The sequence below is a fragment of the Leptodactylus fuscus genome, chromosome 3 (genome assembly GCF_031893055.1).
Source record: "Leptodactylus fuscus isolate aLepFus1 chromosome 3, aLepFus1.hap2, whole genome shotgun sequence".
Lineage (NCBI taxonomy): Eukaryota > Metazoa > Chordata > Amphibia > Anura > Leptodactylidae > Leptodactylus > Leptodactylus fuscus.
The window spans coordinates 159,076,733-159,099,286 of NC_134267.1; positions in this window are offsets into that span (position 1 = coordinate 159,076,733).

Genomic DNA, 22,554 nt, shown 5'->3' on the forward strand with positions numbered 1-22,554 from the left:
CATCTTTTGGCACGCCTTCCTCTTCTTTCTTCTTCTTTCGGCGACGCCCTCCAGTCCTGGCTCACAGAGATGTATAACATTTAGGTAGCATTTTCCACTGCTCGTGGTTGTCAGCCCATTTCTGCTGCTGCTCTTCTGAAGACTGTACATTTCTATCTTGTTATTGTGGCCTTGCATCTGAAACCTAACACTGACAACTCCTTTAAAAGTATTTAGTGGATGAAGCGTTTTAAAAAAAAATAGCTTTTTACTACCCTTAAACTACAAATGATTCCACAGTCTACTGTACATTGTATATAAATAAAATGAGAAAGTAGACAGAAACCTGATGGATCCCATTTCAAGTTAATAGGGTCATTTAGGAATCTCCAGGATACCTGGCATGTGTCTTTTATGAAAAGAAGCCATGGTATTAGTGTGAATCAAGTCTTAAAGGGAGCCAAAACCTTTCCATATCACACAAGACATTAATAACTGTCATATTGTGCCTATTAATAATTGATTCTGATGTCCTTGGACAAATATATAGGATGTTTCCATTCAAAGCCTTGGATGGCATAAATAGCTTCTTATATTTCTTAGGCTATGCATTCATTATTTTTATAAAACATTCAATAATATGAATACAGATATAGCATTAGATTAACATCTGTTATCTCTGTTGGCAAAGTGCATTGATATGTCTCCAAGAGATGTCACATGTTAACACTCATCAACACATGGCGAAACCTGGGAAAGCAATGTACTTTAATATGAATTATTACATCTGCTGTACCTTACAGTTTGTGAATGAGATGTTTGCAGGTCCCAAGTGTGAAAGTAAATTCAGGAAATAAAATAGGCCCTTATATCCAGATATGATTTTGATTAAATGAAAGAATTGATATGAAAGATGAGATATGAAAGATTTTTTTTTTTATTTTTTTTTAAAAAGGTAAAAGACAGCAAAAAGCTTGGGTGTAGGAATTTCCCTTTGCCAGTAGTATTTGTATTCACAACTGGCAGAAGTAACATTTAATAAATAATTTTTATTTTATATAGCACCAACATATTCCAAAGCACTTTACAAAATGGCATTTAGAAAATATATAAAATAATTTTTTTTAAATTCCCATGCAACATATTTTTAAGAGAAACACTAGAGATGAGCGAGTAGTGAAAGATTCGATATTCGATTTGAGTAGACCCTCAATATTCGACTATTCGATCGAATATCGAATCCCATTATAGTCTATGAGGAAAAAATGCTCATTTCAGGGGAAACTAAAATTCAACTAATTGGAGTCACCAAGTCCACAATGACAGCCCAGGAAATGATGCCAACACCTCTGGAATGCAACTAGGACAGCAGGAGAAACATCTAACATGCCCATGTCCCAATATTACCCCACTATCACAGCCTATCAACTAGACACTTTCCACACTCAATATAACCTCTATGGAAAGCGGAAAAATACTTGGAAACCTTCTTTCCTCTACATTAGTATGGACAGAAAGACAAATTTAAAGCTAAAGAAACATTAGCATGCACCCCTTTAAATCACATTACCCATGACAATCACAGATGGCATAGGCAAGGGGAAAATCTCTGTATGTTATAAGTATATACTGAGCTTAAAACAGGTATATAACAGGAGATGGGCAAGGTACATAGAGGCCAAAATCCTCTGTATGTTAGAAGTATATACTGAGCTCAAAACAGGTATATTACAGGAAATGGAAAAGGTAGATTGGGGGAAAAGGTGGTACGTAATTGGAGCCCTAACAAGGGCTTTTGGGAAAATTAGTTGCAAAAAAATTGTATATACAGATGGTGTCTATACAATCTTCAAGCAGTGGTAGATCTAAGTTTAGCTCTTATAAAAGCTGTTGGTGTAATATTCCTGCCTAAATGAGAATAAAGGATCCTAGTAGGCTGAATTGTAATATCAAAGATACTTTATTTAACTAATAGTACAAATTGCACTGTGCCACACGTGGCTATACAGAGTATATACGAGAACGTTTAGGCAAGTTCTGCCTTCCTCAAGCTCTGTGCGTGAAACAAAAGTGTATAAATTAGGGACGCAGTACAAGCATCCAAGGCATGTTCAAAGCATACATGTGGTCACAATAATCGTGAAAACACAGTGGTAGGGTAGTGCTATACAACATATACAAATTAAAATATACAACAAGTCATGGTTCCCGAAAACAATGAATAGAAGGGAGAGAACAAGTAACAAAATCACATGTAAATATAACGTAGGTACACATTGTGGTACACTTTCTGACCATCAAATATCCCGTGCAGTGTGTACACCTCCTTATGATATATGACCAAAGAACAACTAGAGCAGGGCAGTGGGTGAGATAGAGATAGAAGGGAGATGGTGGTATACAAAGTACTGACCGTAGTAATGATAGGAGTGTAGAATAGGCTCCAAAAGGGCAGGGTGAGGTGAAAGTCCCCCCTGTTTATTGTCCTGTCAGGCAGGTACGGGTAATGGCCGTATTGGCGTGTAAAGTATACTCAGTTGTGCAACACGACCTATGGAAAGTAGAATGGGTTATGAGGAGTGTAGGATACTCAGTCAAGTAACATGTGTGAGATGTGTATAGGATTTACCTTGTAGGCTCAAATAGGTCCCTTAGAATAAGGGTATCCTAGGGAGTAGCTGTGGTCTGTTTGCTCAGCTTGTCCTACTGGAAGTGGAATGTAATAAATAAGTAAGTGAATATGTTAGCCATGGTCTGGTGCAGAGAAGTATGAATGCAAAGATTTGTAGATGGGGTTCCTACCTCTGGTCTCTGACATGTGAATCAATTGTAGGCAGGCACACTGGTGAGTAGTTCACAATAGCAGTTGTGACCTCCTGAGGGTCTCCTATGGCAAGTAAAGGGTTAACATGATGGTCTGAGGTAAAGGGCTGCCTACCCTATCCCTATCCCCTGCTGTCTTACCAGTATAGGTGTCCTGATGTGTGTGGCCCCGGGCGGGTTCCGTTGGTGGCGGTCGGGAGCAGAGGAGCCAGCGTGTGCTCATGCTGGCGTCCTCTTTAAACTGCCTGCTTTCCCGGGCAAATGTGCGGCCCGCCCACCAACACTCTGACACGAGGGGGGGGAAGGGGGGGGTTTGTGTCAGTGTTGCTGGAGGCCTCGGGGAGTGTGTACGCCCATTAGGGGCGTGGCTACGGTGTGTGCCGTGTGTGAAGCTCCAAGCTGCATCAATGTAAAGCAGCCTTGTATTCTGCTTGAATGTAAAGCAGCATTGTATTCTATGGGCAGGAATAGACCAGGGCTGAGGTAGGGGAGGGGGAGGGAGGGGAATGTTGGATGCATTGAATGACCAGCAGTGTCATGTAGCTTGTAATGTGTAGATTGAGAGGAAGAAGAGGAAAGAACAAAAGACGTAGAGATAGTGGGAGAAAGGGCAGAACACATTTATGGAATATGGAATACATGGCCCAATGCTCTTGTAGAGTATCCCTTTCGTAGGTGTCAACTGGCGGTCAATTTCAGGGTCGCGTCTGGAAGTAAACCAAAGTAAAGCACTTAGAACATCCAACTGCCCCTTCCATCCCACTTCTTGGAAAGAAATCATACAATATCACAGCTGCGATTCCAGGTTCTGGAACAAGTGGAACCACCTAGGAGGGGTGGTGATAGGGTTAAGTTACTCAAGAGAAGGGAGGCTTTCTGGATTCACAGGCTACAGACCTTACATCCTAAAGGTCTGAATAGGGAATATGACATCGGGGCATTTCTCTGAAGTTGATTTTATGTGATTGCAACCTTCATAGCATAATAATGTTCTGAACCCTGTATATTGATTTCATTTACACACTACTGTACTACCACAGGATTAATACTAAGTGCTTTACTTTGGTTTACTTCCAGATGCGACCCTGAAATTGACCGCCAGTTGACACCTACGAAAGGGATACTCTACTAGAGCATTGGGCCATGTATTCCATATTCCATAAATGTGTTCTGCCCTTTCTCCCACTATCTCTACGTCTTTTGTTCTTTCCTCTTCTTCCTCTCAATCTACACATTACAAGCTACATGACACTGCTGGTCATTCAATGCATCCAACATTCCCCTCCCTCCCCCTCCCCTACCTCAGCCCTGGTCTATTCCTGCCCATAGAATACAATGCTGCTTTACATTCAAGCAGAATACAAGGCTGCTTTACATTGATGCAGCTTGGAGCTTCACACACGGCACACACCGTAGCCACGCCCCTAATGGGCGTACACACTCCCCGAGGCCTCCAGCAACACTGACACAAACCCCCCCCTTTCCCCCCCCTCGTGTCAGAGTGTTGGTGGGCGGGCCGCACATTTGCCCGGGAAAGCAGGCAGTTTAAAGAGGACGCCAGCATGAGCACACGCTGGCTCCTCTGCTCCCGACCGCCACCAACGGAACCCGCCCGGGGCCACACACATCAGGACACCTATACTGGTAAGACAGCAGGGGATAGGGATAGGGTAGGCAGCCCTTTACCTCAGACCATCATGTTAACCCTTTACTTGCCATAGGAGACCCTCAGGAGGCCACAACTGCTATTGTGAACTACTCACCAGTGTGCCTGCCTACAATTGATTCACATGTCAGAGACCAGAGGTAGGAACCCTATCTACAAATCTTTGCATTCATACTTCTCTGCACCAGACCATGGCTAACATATTCACTTACTTATTTATTACATTCCACTTCCAGTAGGACAAGCTGAGCAAACAGACCACAGCTACTCCCTAGGATACCCTTATTCTAAGGGACCTATTTGAGCCTACAAGGTAAATCCTATACACATCTCACACATGTTACTTGACTGAGTATCCTACACTCCTCATAACCCATTCTACTTTCCATAGGTCGTGTTGCACAACTGAGTATACTTTACACGCCAATACGGCCATTACCCGTACCTGCCTGACAGGACAATAAACAGGGGGACTTTCACCTCACCCTGCCCTTTTGGAGCCTATTCTACACTCCTATCATTACTACGGTCAGTACTTTGTATACCACCATCTCCCTTCTATCTCTATCTCACCCACTGCCCTGCTCTAGTTGTTCTTTGGTCATATATCATAAGGAGGTGTACACACTGCACGGGATATTTGATGGTCAGAAAGTGTACCACAATGTGTACCTACGTTATATTTACATGTGATTTTGTTACTTGTTTTCTCCCTTCTATTCATTGTTTTCGGGAACCATGACTTGTTGTATATTTTAATTTGTATATGTTGTATAGCACTACCCTACCACTGTGTTTTCACGATTATTGTGACCACATGTATGCTTTGAACATGCCTTGGATGCTTGTACTGCGTCCCTAATTTATACACTTTTGTTTCACGCACAGAGCTTGAGGAAGGCAGAACTTGCCTAAACGTTCTCGTATATACTCTGTATAGCCACGTGTGGCACAGTGCAATTTGTACTATTAGTTAAATAAAGTATCTTTGATATTACAATTCAGCCTACTAGGATCCTTTATTCTCATATATATTCTGGGTTGGGACCCTTCCCTGTAGGTTCACCAGGGTGCCAGTCACACCCATACTTTTATATTCCTGCCTAAATAATTCTAATCACTAGCTAACCCTGGCAGAACGTCTATCCCTGTCTAGTTCACATTCGCATCTGAACCGAAACTGAAAACCACTATTCTTATAGATTCGAGGTCACCTGATTTAGCCAGCCAATGACTTTTTCCCTTTTTTTCCAATGCCTACATTGTCCTAGTGCCTGTCCCACCTCCCCTGCATAGTTATTGGTGCAAATAAAGCTCAAGGGAATGTGGGAGGGGAATCAAATTTTTACTGCTTTTACCGCATGGTATTCGCTCATCGCTAAGAAACACCAATAAACATACAACATAATATTCAATTGTATTACTATGAAACTAGAAAAGAAGACAAAAGGTATGACAGTGTAGTCCTAACAAGGTTAATACAGTCTGGTACAACAGATAATGTTCTAAGATGATCACTTGTAGTTAGTTACAGTAGTTCCATCTTGGTTAGCTAGTGTACAAAATACTATAACTGAGCTTGGACTCTGATGAAGAAACCAATCCAGAACTGAAATGTGTTATCAGTAAAGTTCTACTTCCATTCTTGATGTGTCCTCTAACTGTCTGCATTCTCAAGCCTTCCAATTGTTGTTTTAGAAGTATACTATAACTGTCTTCTTCCCTTATATAACCTCGTAATTTTCAAAATATTCTAGCTTCTGCAGGTCATGTTCGTTGCATTAATCACTGCCTGCAGACGGTAGTTTTAGTAACTAGATGTCTCATGATGCCTTGTCTAGACAACACAACTAAATTTTTCTAAATGTACCCCATTCTGAATCTCACCTTCCTGGTATACTGAATGGCACTCTTAGGAAGTACAATTTGTCCCACAAAAATTAGTTCTGAATGGAAAGAAAAAGTTGTAGCTTTTAGAAGGTGGGACTAAAAAACAAAAAATGCAGTAATGAAAACTGGCATTGTTGGAAGAGGTTAAAAATGTTAAAAGTTTTTTTTTTATATTTATTTTGTGTCACCCTCTAAGGTGAAGTGATTTTTGAGGGACAGGCTATTATTTTCAATGGTACCATTTGGTGCCTTTGATGAAAGAAAAAAAAATTGAGTCTGGATTTTTTTCATGTATTAATTTTTTGTGTGGTTCGCCCCTGTGATATAGTTGGCATTATAATATTATGCTGTGGGTTGAAATTCTTGCAATAACACATATGTTTAACTTTTCTAAAAACATTTTTTTGAAGATATCATTTGGTTCTTTGCATCACCATATTCTTCAGGAGATAACATTTTTATTTTTCCATTGACAAAACTGTGTGAAGCCTTGTTTCTGCAGTCCAAGCTTTCATTTTGGTCATTTGTCCCATTCCTTTTATTATTTATACAGAATGATGCGGCAGTATTTCTGTGTTTAGCACCGTCATTGTTTAGCTCTTAGTGAGCAACTTGGTTTGGCCCTTAATGTCTAAGCCATTTTTGCATTTTTTTCATCATAGCATATCAGGAGTCATAACTTTTTAATTGTTCTCTAAATGTAACTGTATAATGGCTTGTTTTTTGTGGGACTGGTAGTTGGTTTATATATTTCTCACTGATTAACTTTTCCTTGGAGGGAATAGAAAAAACTGCAATTACACCATTGAAATTTTCTGCTATGAATTTTGCACTGTTCACCATTCACCTGATCAATTAAATTTCTTGGTTAATGTAATTATATTGATACCAAATTTACAAAACATTTCAGGCTAGGAGATTAATATTTTTATGTTTTAACTTTATTTCTTTTTTTTTATTCAAAAAAATAAATAAAATAAATAAAACTTTTTATTTTACTCCTTACTACTGCAGGCATGTTTCGATTTTTTTTTTTTTCGACTTACAAAATGAATACCTTTTTATTCTTCTGTTCACAGAGCTGTATATAGGCTTAATCATTGTGGGACAAACTGTATTTCATAGTGTTACTATTTAATATTCCATAAAATGTACTAGGAGGCTAAATGAAAATTTGGAATGGGGTGAAATTGGAGAAAAACTCCATATGTGTGACTTTCTTGGGGGCTTTCTTTTATAGCCAAAATGATATGTCTAACTATATTCTATAGGTTGGTACAATTGCCCTTAAAAAAAAAATCCAAAACTTGACAAAAGACAGATGTACTTTTTACTTATTTATTTATTGCTTTTTTTTTGCTTTTTATCCAAATTTTTATGAGAAGTGAAAAAGCAAAAACATGACAGTTCTTGTCTTGATTTTTTTTCCCCCACTATGGCATTCACCATACACAAAAATATTTTAGAAGTTTATAGAACTGGTGTTTTTAGACACATTTTTTTAAAACTGTGATTATTAGACCCCTAGTAATCTTGAACAGCAGCGGGTCTGGTCACTAATTCACTGCAAAATAACGTCCCTCCTAGAGCTTAGATCAGCCTGTAATAGAGGTGTATGCCAACCCTGGGAGCCTTCAATATGCTCCTGGCTATCATGACAATGGATCCCCTCCCTCTGGATCTCTTTCCAGGGGCTAGAAATACACCCAAAATGGCATTGCAAAGCTGACCAAGGCACCAGGGGGTAAATGCCACCAATCACCATTGGGGAAGGGTCTCCACTGTATAATACAGCGGATACTCTAAACTATGATGTATGCTCAGCTCCTGAGATGCTGCCATATTTCAATACCTGACATCCGCCGTACTAACACATGATCTTGCAATCTTGTGATCATTTACATATTTCACTATTTATACCTGTTTGTCATTAGTCTAGCCTAGACTTTAAGGAGAATATAGGACATATACCCGAATCCAATAAGAACCTCAAGTACAGTGTGGCTGGCAACCATATGAGTGGTCGTAGATGTCACCTATAGACAGCAATGAGTTTGTACTTAATATTTAATAGAGCACTGGGGTTATAGAGAGACAAAGAAATATCATAATGCAAGATGGTGTCATATGCTAAGATAGCATCCTCACCGAGAGCAATATCAGAAGTGCTTTGGCACCACTATATTTCAGGCAGCACAGAGTGCAGACAAGCACCTGATATTTAGTTGGGAGGTGTCATGAAGCCCACATACATATTAGATCAGGGGTAGGGAACGTACGGCTCTCCAGCTGTTACAAAACTACAACTCCCAGTATGCATACTTGCTCTGCTGTACTTGAAACTCCCATGGAAGGGAATGGAACATGTTGGGAGTTGTAGTTTCACAGCAGCTGGAGAGCTGAAGGTTCCCTATCCCTGTATTAGATGATCAGCCAAACCCATTGAAAACAGCGGGACCAGCCTATATGAATCCAGTGTGTATGGTCAGCTTAGCTTTTACTTCGATGTGAAACCTCTCCGATGTCCTATGATGAATTTCGCTATAAAGCATTTAGGTAAATATTCATAGTATTGGTTTCATTAATAAAACATACTCTATTACACTGATTCATTTCATAGGGCACACATAAAACCGTATCTAGTTAATGAGCTGCTTTGTTAAGAATAATATATGGCCAGGAATTTTGAGAGGGTGAAATATAACAGTGATGCCATTCAACCTAGTATAATTGAACATTTCAGATTCAATGCACTTGAAGAAAAGGTAAAAGAGATTTCATTTCCCAGGACATGCCTGTCTGCTTTGAGTTGCGTTGATTATAGCCCTTTAGACGGAATCATGTTATGTGAAGCCCTATTTATTCTTCACGTGTGTTTATTTTCTAAATGTAATTGAACAATGCATTGGATATGCATATACTGACGCTTGTATCATACACAGGTTCTGTGACTCTGTAATTGGTTCTAGTAAACTCCCTAGAGGGTGTTGGTTTACTCTTGAAAAGCAATGAGATTAAAAAGCAATAGCTGTATTTTTTCTATTTGGAATTTCTTGGAAGAAATATATTTTATGTCTACACGTGTGGGCATTTAGGGAGTTGAATACTAATACATATATTAGTATTCCACATAATACTCAGAATTTCCTTGAAAGAAGTTGAGCAAATAACAATTTAAAGGGCGCCACAATTAAAATGGCACTTACAAGGTAAACTAATAACTGTTAAAGAACCAGAAAAATAAAAACAAATTATATAAAATATGTGATTTCTATGTTTAACAAAAAGTAACCACAAACATAAAAAAATATTTTTGTTGAACTTAGAAAGCACATATACATAGAAGGTTGTCACACATTCTCACTAAAGTCCTATTCACACAGGGAGTTGGGGTCCCCTGTTCGCATGATCTCTAGTGGTTTTACTCTAAGGGTAAGTTCACACGGGTTTTTTGGACCAGAACCTGAGACTGATGTCATAATGCTGTGAAGGCTGCTTTGTACATGCCAGGTCATCGAACTGGCCAAAAAGCAGAGACACTCAGATACAGATTTGATACTAGCTTGGAGTCACCTCAGAATCACCAGTGAGTTAGCTTCAAGAGAGAGTAAAGCGATATTGCCACTCCAGCATTCCACCATGTAAGTGGACGTGGACTGAGTCTCTATTTTATATGAATGTGAAACCATTAAACCCTGAAGTAATAGTGCTATAAATGGTGCTCTCACTGCCACTAACTCTTCTGGTCTCCTTATTATCAAGGACACACAAATTCACCTTCACCACCAGCAGCCGAGAAAGCTGACACATATTGGTGTGCCCCAAGACGTCAATGCAGTGCGTTATCCACCGCCACCCACCTTGCCTGCAGGGAATTTGTTCAGAGAGAAGATAACCATCACTAAGACCAGAGAACAAGACAGCAGTTGCCGCCAAGTGTTGAGCCTCCCACATTAACTAGCTGCCCTTCACGGGGTATGGCATATGAACATGTTGGGAGTTTTCAAGCATACAAGCTAAATGTGGAGTAAAACTTTTCTTGTTCCTTTGATATATCTATTAATATGATACATTTTCAGAATACTTTGCTTTCAAAGAGTTATAGACTCATAATATCTGTTTCTTAGACACACAATTTCAGGCATTGTAATTGGTTTGGCTGTTTATTCTCAAATAATGTTATGTTGTCAGGGTCCACAATGGTGCGACACATGGCGGTCACTTATACAGACGCGGTTTTACAAAAACTAAACTGAAAGTTCTATTTTATAAGAAACACATTTTATGTTTGATATAACTTTTAATCATATTGGTCCCGCTCACTAATAGAGTAGTAATACCTGCAATTTTATTACTACATATTTCAAAACCATTGCCTGTAGCAAGTTTTCTAGAAATCCTCTACTAACAGTTATTACTCCTCCCTAATATCAAAGTAGGGAAGAGACTTGAATGTATGCATTTTTAAACAAAGATCCATAATATACTGTAGAACTTCACCAGTTAGGTCACGTTTTGGCTTGACAGGTCTGTTGCAGATCCTTTCTGACGGTTTTGAGGACAAGTGGTAGATTTTTACCATTGGACCCCTACCAAACTCATATTAACATCTATTCCAAGGACAGGTAATTAATATTAAGTCTAATGCCCAGTTAACACAGGTTTTTTTGGACCGGATTTTAAGGCGGAGACCGCCTCAGAATCCAGTCCAAAAAACAGCTAGCACTGGCATCCAGTAGCGGCATTCCGCACCGGATTAGGCCCAAATGAATGGGCCTAGTCAGGAGGTAGTATTCGCACCGCCTGAAGAAGGGGCATTTTGCTTCTTTTTTTCTGTGAGCGGGAACAAACCGAAATGAATGAGAGGCGGCTTTATGAGCTGGATTTTGATGTGGATTCCGCGTCAAAATCCGGTCCAAAAACCCCTGTGAGAACCTGGCATTAGACAACCCTTTAAAGACTGGGGCTCCACGTGACCTTAATGCTGCCGTTTGTCCTTGGCAGAGATGCAAAAACTGTGGCATTTTACTTTTACTGGAAAGTGGATGGGATTCTAGCGAATCCTATGCAAACAATGCAGAAAAATACACACAGTGGACACCCTATGATTTCCAAAATCATCATGATTTTGGAAATCGCAGTATGCCAACTATAACTATGGAAACTCCCTATCGGTATAATGGAAACTATTTTTCTGCAGCCTGTTACATGGGGCCTTAGCCTAAATGGGGATTTCTTGCCCTTACAGCATTTTAAATACTGACCACAGTATTTGGCCAATGCACAGGATAAGCCATCAGTATATGTTATGGCTGTCTCCAGAAGCAGAAAGCTACTGCAGTGGATTGGGCCAAAAGCAGCTTTGTACTTATTACTTGAATAGAAGCAGAGTTGCTTCCGGCTGTAACTACAGCAGTAGCTTCCAGTGATCCAAGGCAGCTGGATCATATGCTCAGTGCGGGGTCCATGTGTTGCATCCCCACTGAACAGATACTAATGGCTTATCATGTGTATAAATTATTTTATTATTGCGATAAATGAACATTAGTTGCTTACAGGTCCCCTGATATTCTAGGGCAGGATTCACATTAAGGTAATTTATTATTCTTTAAGTGCCAGGTTTTATGGTATTAAAACTTCACAATCAATGACTTATATCATACTAACTCTATAGTTTGTCACTTTGCACTCCTTTCATCACATCGCAAACATAGCAGGAAAAGCAGATAAACTTTAAAGAGGACCTTTCATCACTTGGCACACGTGCGGGTTTATATACCACCAGAAAGCCGATTTCAGTGTAAAGCCTCCCCCAGTACTCATCTATGGACGAGTAGTCTCAGGAGGGGAGGGGGTGTTCCTTCCTACTCTCACAGTACAGCGCTATAGGCGCTGCTGTGAAGAAGGGCGTTCCTGACTGACTGTCAGGAACGCCCTTCTGATGGTAAAGTGCTACAGTATCGGCACCGATAGCTCTTCACCTGGGGCACAGAACAGGAAAGCAGACAGTGCGCTGTTACTGTCGGCTTTCTAGCAGTATATAAAACCGCATTTGCCCCATGTGATGAAGTGTCCTCTTTAAGAAAATATATATGTTTCCCCCTTTCTTTTTCTATGTTGCTTAATATCTTTTTTGTTACCCCAAGCAAACAGAACACAGCTTTCATGTTATTAGAACAGTTTAGAAATTTGAGCTATATGTAAAGTAGTACATCAGCACTCCAACAGGTTGAAGATCAAGACAACTTTATTCCAATATAAAATTAAAACACTTGTTCAAACGGCATGTTGAAAAGATATGTCCTCTATAATAGTGCCGAGTTTTTCAGTCCGCCTTGGTCCTTCATCTGCAGGACTTCTGAGGTGTTTAAGATGCTGGGGAAATATGATTTAAGCTCTGAATAGTTGCTATGGGGAACAAAGGCAGATGTTTAGAAAGGTTTAAAGGGGTATTCCAGTTACAACAAGTTTGCTTTGAAAAAAAAAAAAAAACAAGTTTGGATAGGGGGTAGCTTGCTGATCAGTAGATGGGCCATTTCTGGGACCCCCACAGATCTTGAGAACTGTGGTGTTTTGTATCCAAGTTAGAATGGATCTTAAGAGGAGTCACAGCCAAGGCACATGATGGAGGTTATTGAAGCTGCAGTGAATAGTGCCACATACAACCAGAGTTGTAAAATATGAATATAGGGACTGCCAGAGATAGCTGATTAATCCCATTAAAGCCAATTGAATTGTAAGATTCATAGATTGTAAGCCCTTGCGGGCAGGGCCCTCTACCCCACTGTGCCAATCGGTCATTGTTAGTATTATATCTTTTTGTACATTTTGTGTACTGTATGTGAACCCTCAAATGTAAAGCACCATGGAATTAATGATGCTATATAAATATATAATAATTAGAGATGAGCGAGTAGTATTCGATCGAGTAAGTATTCAATCGAATACTACGGTATTCGAAATATTTGTACTCGATCCAATACTACTAGCTATTCGCAGTAAATGTTTGTTTCAGAACCAGCGTTGATTGGCCGAATGCTATACAGTGTATAGCATTCGGCAAATCAACACTGGTTCTGCAGCAGGCTCGTCCTTGCTAGGAGCAGACAGCTTTCTGTTACAAGGGAGCTGACTTTTTCTCATAGGAATGAATTAACCAGCATTGACTGGCCAAATGCTGTACACTGGCCAATCAACGCTGGTTCTGCCGGAGGCTCGTCTGTGAGGAGGCGGAGTCTAAGATCAGACCACAGCAGTCTCCACTGTGGTCCGATCTTAAACTCCGCTTCCTCACAGATAAGCCTCCGGCAGAACCAGTGTTGATTGGCCGAATGCTGTACACTGGCCAATCAACGCTGGTCAATGCACTCCTATGACAAAAAAGTCAGCTCTCTGGTAACAGCAAGCTGCCAGCTCTCCCGACTAGCAAGGACGAGCCTGCTGCAGAACCAGCATTGATTTGCCACAGGCTCGTCTTTGCTAGTTGGGAGAGCTGGCAGCTTGTGGTTATGAGGGAGCTTACTTTTTATCAGCGCAACTGCAAGCGCTGTGCAGTTAAAGCGCATGGACCCCATAGACTATAATGGGGTCCGTGCACTTTAACTGCACAACACTCCTCCTAAACACTCTCCTCCTGTTATTCTTGGACTTGGTGACTCCTTTAGTTAAATAGTGGTTTCCCCTGAAACGAGCATTTTTTCCCATAGACTATAATGGGATTCGATATTCGATCGAGTAGTCGAATATTGAGGCTCTACTCAAAACAAATATTGAATCACTAATATTTCACTGTTCACTCATCTCTAATAATAATAATTGAATGCAGTGGTACACCCTGGCCCTGATTCTCGAGATCTGTGGGAGCCCCATCAAAGGCAAGCTTAGTTTGGGGGTAAGCTTAATCTGTTACTGCATACAAATTGGGGTAGGCATAGGGATACACATCTTTCCAGTGCAGCATTTTATAAAATGATAGGAGATAATCTTTAGCTATAAGTGGAAGCCCACTCATACTTGCCTTCCCTCACTACTACTACTACTGAGGACAATGTTGGTCAGGTGTCTGGAAAAGTGAGGATCCAAAGATGTCTGTGCTGAAAACTTTATGGAGATTAAAAGAAGTGGTCATGACGGTCCAGATGGAAGAGAAATGGAATGGAAATGTCAACGATTAGTCAAAGATGTCACCAGTAAGTCACTAAATATTACTGCATTGTATTCACCTAAATAGTCTGCCGAGTCCTGTGTACAGCTGCTATCTACCACTATAAGGTCATGTGCCCATACTAGTCCTGTAGGATACATGAAACTCAATACACTTTGAATCATACCACATGACCACTGAGACACAATCACATCCCTCAGCTGAGACATGGCACTAGTAATCTCACCCAGGAGACTAGAAGAGGCTGAAAAATGGTGATAGAGGATTGGAGACAGTGGCGGAGCTCTGAAGTTCTGAAGAGATTGGAAAAGTCCTCCTTTGGGCTTCTGCTTATTCTACTCTGAAGTCTGAAGAGACTGAGCCAAAACTTGCAGGTGCACCTCAGAAAACAAATCTCACAAGGCTTGGCCATCATTGATAGAAATCAATCATATCAGTACTTGTGGAGCCTACGCTGGGAAGTAACAACTGAATTCTGATTGGTTAGCAATAATTTCTATGGCACCTCCATTTTCTGTTTCCAAAAGGCTCTCCATATTTTCAGAATTGATATGCACATATAAAAACCAATTTCAGTTCTAATTTGCTTTTCGTTTCCTTTGTTTTAATTAGCCCCATAACCTCAAATCTGATAATGATCTGAGATTCTGTTTCAGCACATAAGAATAATTACTAACAAGCTTGTTCTTACAGTGTGCTCATTTGTAACTTGGGTTTATAGTGAATATTGGGCTTATAGCCTCTCATGTGATTGTCAGACAATTACCCTTGGGATTCTTGAATTGCATTTTCTCACCGTGTTACAAAACACATTAGCAACCAGCTTGATTGACCTGTTCTCCGTCTTTCACATTTCACATTATCATTACTGTCCCATCTATAACCACTTGTCAAAAACAAATTTAAATTACAATTCTTGGTAGGTGACCTGCGAGTTAAAGACATCTTTGCAAATGTGTTTGATGTAAATGGACGGATGCTTTTAGCATGACATTTATTTTGGTTGGTTGGATTGTCTTTATAGTTGCCATTTCCCAAGATAAATAAAACCAAGTGACTTTTGATTTTTTATCCATCTTTAAATTATCACTTCTCAAGGTCATTGCGAAGTTTAACTTATAACATACAACAATGCCAGTCACAATAGATCTTCAAGGATTATCCCTCTCCATCATTGCCGAAGGGTTTGTGGTTTTCAGCAGAGTAATATTAATAACAGTAGCAGTGATAAAGCTCTTGGGCTGCTCTCATTTATTTTACTAATTAAAGTCAATCTTCACCTATGAGACACTTTAAGCATCATATTAAGGGTTTGCACGCAAGACCATATTACAGCTCTGTACAAAATTCCAGTTGTAATGAGCTGTAACACATCAGTAGTAATAGCAGTCTATGATTCAATACCATACCTCCATATGCCTACGATTTTGTTCCAAAAACGTTTTTTGGCTTGCTGCAACAGATACCATGCTTCATATAATGTCACACAGTGTGTCAACAGCTCCATAATTTGGCACCATAGGAATTCAATTTACTGCCTTAAACACTCTGCACACATATCTTGGAGATGGAGGAAAGGGGGGGGGCGTTAAGCAAGTCTGAAAAGTGATTTACATAGCATTTGATACATTGAGAAAGGCTAAGCTTTGTGATATATAGTTTTATGTAGGATTTCTAAAGTAAAAAGCTCCTAGGACTCCTAGGAAATACAGTAAGAGTCCTTCTGAAACTACCTACATAGGATGATTGGCAGCTTTCCCTCTATCTGTGTGTGTACAGAAGACTGTCACTCAGTACATATTTATATATACATATAAACTAGGTAATACATTCTAGCTGGAATAGGTATGCTAATAGAACCTATATCTAACAAGAAAGCGTCACTTGCTACCTCCTAGACCATCGATAGTTCAGGGAGGTGGACATAATAAGGAACTGTCCACCATACCTATAACTGGCATCTCATGTGAGCTCCATCCTACTTTAAATATTTACAGAAATTGTTCTTAAAAGTGCTAATTAAATGTTATACTTTAATTACAACCCATATCTTTCTCTTTGGCCCTAACTAGAGATGAGCGAACAGTGTTCTATCGAACTCATGTTCGATCGGATATTAGGCTGTTCGGCATGTTCGAATCGAATCGAACACCGCGTGGTAAAGTGCGCCATTACTCGATTCCCCTCCCACCTTCCCTGGCGCCTTTTTTGCTCCAATAACAGCGCTGGGTAGGTGGGACAGGAACTACGACACCGGTGACGTTGAAAAAAGTAGGCAAAACCCATTGGCTGCCGAAAACATGTGACCTCTAATTTAAAAGAACAGCGACGCCCAGCTTCGCGTCATTCTGAGCTTGCAATTCACCGGGGACGGAGGTTTCCGTCCAGCTAGCTAGGGCTTAGATTCTGGGTAGGCAGGGACAGGCTAGGATAGGAAGGAGAAGACAACCAACAGCTCTTGTAAGAGCTAAATTCCAGGGAGAAGCTTGTCAGTGTAACGTGGCACTGACGGGCTCAATCGCCGCAACCCAGCTTTCCCAGGATCCTGAATGGAATACACTGTCAGTGTATTCCCGTATACCCGATATATACCCCGATACCCGTTCCAACGGTGTGCCCCCCCACCTTCACCCCAGAAATACCCTGCAAGTCCCCTAGCAATAGAATTGGGGCTATATACACCCACAATTTTTACTACTGGTATACAGTGCCATTGTCTGACTGGGAATTCAAAGAATATATTGGGAATACAAATACCCTCATTTCTTGCTACTGCCATATAGTGCCAGTTTCTGACTGGGAATTCAAAGAATATATTGTGGTTACGTGCACCCACAATTTTTACTACTGGTATACAGTGCCATTGTCTGACTGGGAATTCAAAGAATATATTGGGAATACAAATACCCTCATTTCTTGCTACTGCCATATAGTGCCAGTTTCTGACTGGTAATTCAAAGAATATATTGGGGTTACGTGCACCCACAATTTTTACTACTGGTATACAGTGCCATTGTCTGACTGGGAATTCAAAGAATATATTGGGAATACAAATACCCTCATTTCTTGCTACTGCCATATAGTGCCAGTGTCTGACTGGGAATTCAAAGAATATATTGGGGTTACGTGCACCCACAATTTTTACTACTGGTATACAGTGCCATTGTCTGACTGGGAATTCAAAGAGTATATTGGGAATACAAATACCCTCATTTCTTGCTACTGCCATATAGTGCCAGTTTCTGACTGGGAATTCAAAGAATATATTGGGGTTACGTGCACCCACAATTTTTACTACTGGTATACAGTGCCATTGTCTGACTGGGAATTCAAAGAGTATATTGGGAATACAAATACCCTCATTTCTTGCTACTGCCATATAGTGCCAGTGTCTGACTGGGAATTCAAAGAATATATTGGGGTTACGTGCACCCACAATTTTTACTACTGGTATACAGTGCCATTGTCTGACTGGGAATTCAAAGAGTATATTGGGAATACAAATACCCTCATTTCTTGCTACTGCCATATAGTGCCAGTTTCTGACTGGGAATTCAAAGAATATATTGGGGTTACGTGCACCCACAATTTTTACTACTGGTATACAGTGCCATTGTCTGACTGGGAATTCAAAGAATATATTGGGGTTATAAATACCCTCATTTCTTGCTACTGCCATATAGTGCCAGTTTCTGACTGGGAATTCAAAGAATATATTGGGGTTACGTGCACCCACAATTTTTACTACTGGTATACAGTGCCATTGTCTGACTGGGAATTCAAAGAATATATTGGGGTTATAAATACCCTCATTTCTTGCTACTGCCATATAGTGCCAGTTTCTGACTGGTAATTCAAAGAATATATTGGGGTTACGTGCACCCACAATTTTTACTACTGGTATACAGTGCCATTGTCTGACTGGGAATTCAAAGAGTATATTGGGAATACAAATACCCTCATTTCTTGCTACTGCCATATAGTGCCAGTGTCTGACTGGGAATTCAAAGAATATATTGGGGTTACGTGCACCCACAATTTTTACTACTGGTATACAGTGCCATTGTCTGACTGGGAATTCAAAGAGTATATTGGGAATACAAATACCCTCATTTCTTGCTACTGCCATATAGTGCCAGTTTCTGACTGGGAATTCAAAGAATATATTGGGGTTACGTGCACCCACAATTTTTACTACTGGTATACAGTGCCATTGTCTGACTGGGAATTCAAAGAGTATATTGGGAATACAAATACCCTCATTTCTTGCTACTGCCATATAGTGCCAGTGTCTGACTGGGAATTCAAAGAATATATTGGGGTTACGTGCACCCACAATTTTTACTACTGGTATACAGTGCCATTGTCTGACTGGGAATTCAAAGAGTATATTGGGAATACAAATACCCTCATTTCTTGCTACTGCCATATAGTGCCAGTTTCTGACTGGGAATTCAAAGAATATATTGGGGTTACGTGCACCCACAATTTTTACTACTGGTATACAGTGCCATTGTCTGACTGGGAATTCAAAGAATATATTGGGGTTATAAATACCCTCATTTCTTGCTACTGCCATATAGTGCCAGTTTCTGACTGGGAATTCAAAGAATATATTGGGGTTACGTGCACCCACAATTTTTACTACTGGTATACAGTGCCATTGTCTGACTGGGAATTCAAAGAATATATTGGGGTTATAAATACCCTCATTTCTTGCTACTGCCATATAGTGCCAGTTTCTGACTGGTAATTCAAAGAATATATTGGGGTTACGTGCACCCACAATTTTTACTACTGGTATACAGTGCCATTGTCTGACTGGGAATTCAAAGAATATATTGGGGTTATAAATACCCTCATTTCTTGCTACTGCCATATAGTGCCAGTTTCTGACTGGTAATTCAAAGAATATATTGGGGTTACGTGCACCCACAATTTTTACTACTGGTATACAGTGCCATTGTCTGACTGGGAATTCAAAGAGTATATTGGGAATACAAATACCCTCATTTCTTGCTACTGCCATATAGTGCCAGTGTCTGACTGGGAATTCAAAGAATATATTGGGGTTACGTGCACCCACAATTTTTACTACTGGTATACAGTGCCATTGTCTGACTGGGAATTCAAAGAGTATATTGGGAATACAAATACCCTCATTTCTTGCTACTGCCATATAGTGCCAGTTTCTGACTGGGAATTCAAAGAATATATTGGGGTTACGTGCACCCACAATTTTTACTACTGGTATACAGTGCCATTGTCTGACTGGGAATTCAAAGAGTATATTGGGAATACAAATACCCTCATTTCTTGCTACTGCCATATAGTGCCAGTGTCTGACTGGGAATTCAAAGAATATATTGGGGTTACGTGCACCCACAATTTTTACTACTGGTATACAGTGCCATTGTCTGACTGGGAATTCAAAGAGTATATTGGGAATACAAATACCCTCATTTCTTGCTACTGCCATATAGTGCCAGTTTCTGACTGGGAATTCAAAGAATATATTGGGGTTACGTGCACCCACAATTTTTACTACTGGTATACAGTGCCATTGTCTGACTGGGAATTCAAAGAGTATATTGGGAATACAAATACCCTCATTTCTTGCTACTGCCATATAGTGCCAGTGTCTGACTGGGAATTCAAAGAATATATTGGGGTTACGTGCACCCACAATTTTTACTACTGGTATACAGTGCCATTGTCTGACTGGGAATTCAAAGAGTATATTGGGAATACAAATACCCTCATTTCTTGCTACTGCCATATAGTGCCAGTTTCTGACTGGGAATTCAAAGAATATATTGGGGTTACGTGCACCCACAATTTTTACTACTGGTATACAGTGCCATTGTCTGACTGGGAATTCAAAGAGTATATTGGGAATACAAATACCCTCATTTCTTGCTACTGCCATATAGTGCCAGTGTCTGACTGGGAATTCAAAGAATATATTGGGGTTACGTGCACCCACAATTTTTACTACTGGTATACAGTGCCAATTTCTAACTAGGAATTCAAAATGTGCAAGGCTCCCGGAAAGGGACGTGGACGAGGCCGTGGGCGAGGTCGGGGGAATGGTTCTGGGGAGCAAGGTAGCAGTGAAGCCACAGGGCGTCCCGTGCCTACTCCTGTGGGGCAGCAAGCATTGCGCCACTCCACAGTGCCAGGGTTGCTTGCCACATTAACTAAACTGCAGGGTACAAACCTTAGTAGGCCCGAGAACCAGGAACAGGTCTTGCAATGGCTGTCAGAGAACGCTTACAGCACATTGTCCAGCAGCCAGTCAGACTCTGCCTCCTCTCCTCCTATTACCCAACAGTCTTGTCTTCCTTCCTCCCAAAATTCCGAAGCTTTACAGAACAATAACCCAAACTGTCCCTGCTCCCCAGAGCTGTTCTCCGCTCCTTTCATTGTCCCTCAACCTGCCTCTCCACGTCACGATTCCACGAACCTAACAGAGGAGCATCTGTATCCAGATGCTCAAACACTAGAGTCTCCTCCATCTCCGTTCGATTTGGTGGTGGATGACCAGCAACCCACCCTCATCGACGATGATGTGACGCAGTTGCCGTCAGGGCATCCAGTTGACCGGCGCATTGTGCGGGAGGAGGAGATGAGACAGGAGTTGGAAGAGGAAGTGGTGGATGATGAGGACACTGACCCGACCTGGACAGGGGGGATGTCAAGCGGGGAAAGTAGTGTGGATGTTGAGGCAGGTGCAGCACCAAAAAGGGTAGCTAGAGGCAGAGGCAGAGGTCAGCAGCTTAGGCGAAGCCAGGCCACACCCGGAATCTCCCAAGATGTTCCAGTTCGTACCCAGCCCCGAAAAACTCCCACCTCGAGGGCACGTTTCTCGAAGGTGTGGAGTTTTTTCAAGGAATGCGCCGAGGACAGATATAGTGTTGTCTGCACAATTTGCCTCTCGAAATTGATTAGGGGCTCTGAGAAGAGCAACCTGTCCACCACTTCAATGCGCCGTCATTTGGAATCCAAGCACTGGAATCAGTGGCAGGCAGCAACGGCAGGACAAAGGCCGACTGCCGTTCACGCCACTGCCACTGCCTCTGCCTCTGCCTCTGCCACTGCCACTGCTGACTGTGCTGGCGATGCACTCCAGAGGACGAGCCAGGACACCACTTCATCTGCCTCCGCCACTTTGTTGACTTCTACCTCATCCTCCCCTGGTCCTGTCTTATCTCCTTCTCCTGCACCATCAAAGGCACCATCAGGCGTTTCTTTACAACAACCCACCATCTCTCAGACATTGGAGCGGCGGCAGAAATACACTGCTAACCACCCACACGCGCAAGCCTTGAACGCCAACATCGCTAAACTGCTGGCCCAGGAGATGTTGGCGTTCCGGCTTGTTGAAACTCCCGCCTTCCTGGACCTGATGGCAACTGCGGCACCTCGCTATGCCGTCCCTAGCCGTCACTACTTCTCCCGGTGTGCCGTCCCCGCCTTGCACCAGCACGTGTCACTCAACATCAGGCGGGCCCTTAGTTCCGCGCTTTGCACAAAGGTCCACTTGACCACCGACGCGTGGACAAGTGCATGCGGACAGGGACGCTACATTTCACTGACGGCACACTGGGTGAATGTAGTTGAGGCTGGGACTGCTTCCCAAACTGGCCCGGTGTACCTCGTCTCCCCGCCTAACATTCCTGGCAGGGACACGAGAAGAACACCCCCCTCCTCCTCCTCCTCCTCTACCGCCTCCTCCTCCGCCACCGCCTCCTCCTCCGCCACCGCCTCCTCCTCCGCTGTTAGATTGACCCCAGCTACGAGTTGGAAACGTTGCAGCACTGGCGTTGGTAGACGTCAGCAGGCTGTGCTGAAGCTGATCAGCTTGGGGGACAGACAGCACACTGCCTCCGAGGTGAGGGATGCCCTCCTCGATGAGACGGCAATATGGTTTGAGCCGCTGCACCTGGGCCCAGGCATGGTCGTTTGTGATAACGGCCGGAACCTGGTAGCAGCTCTGGAGCTTGCCGGACTCCAACATGTTCCATGCCTG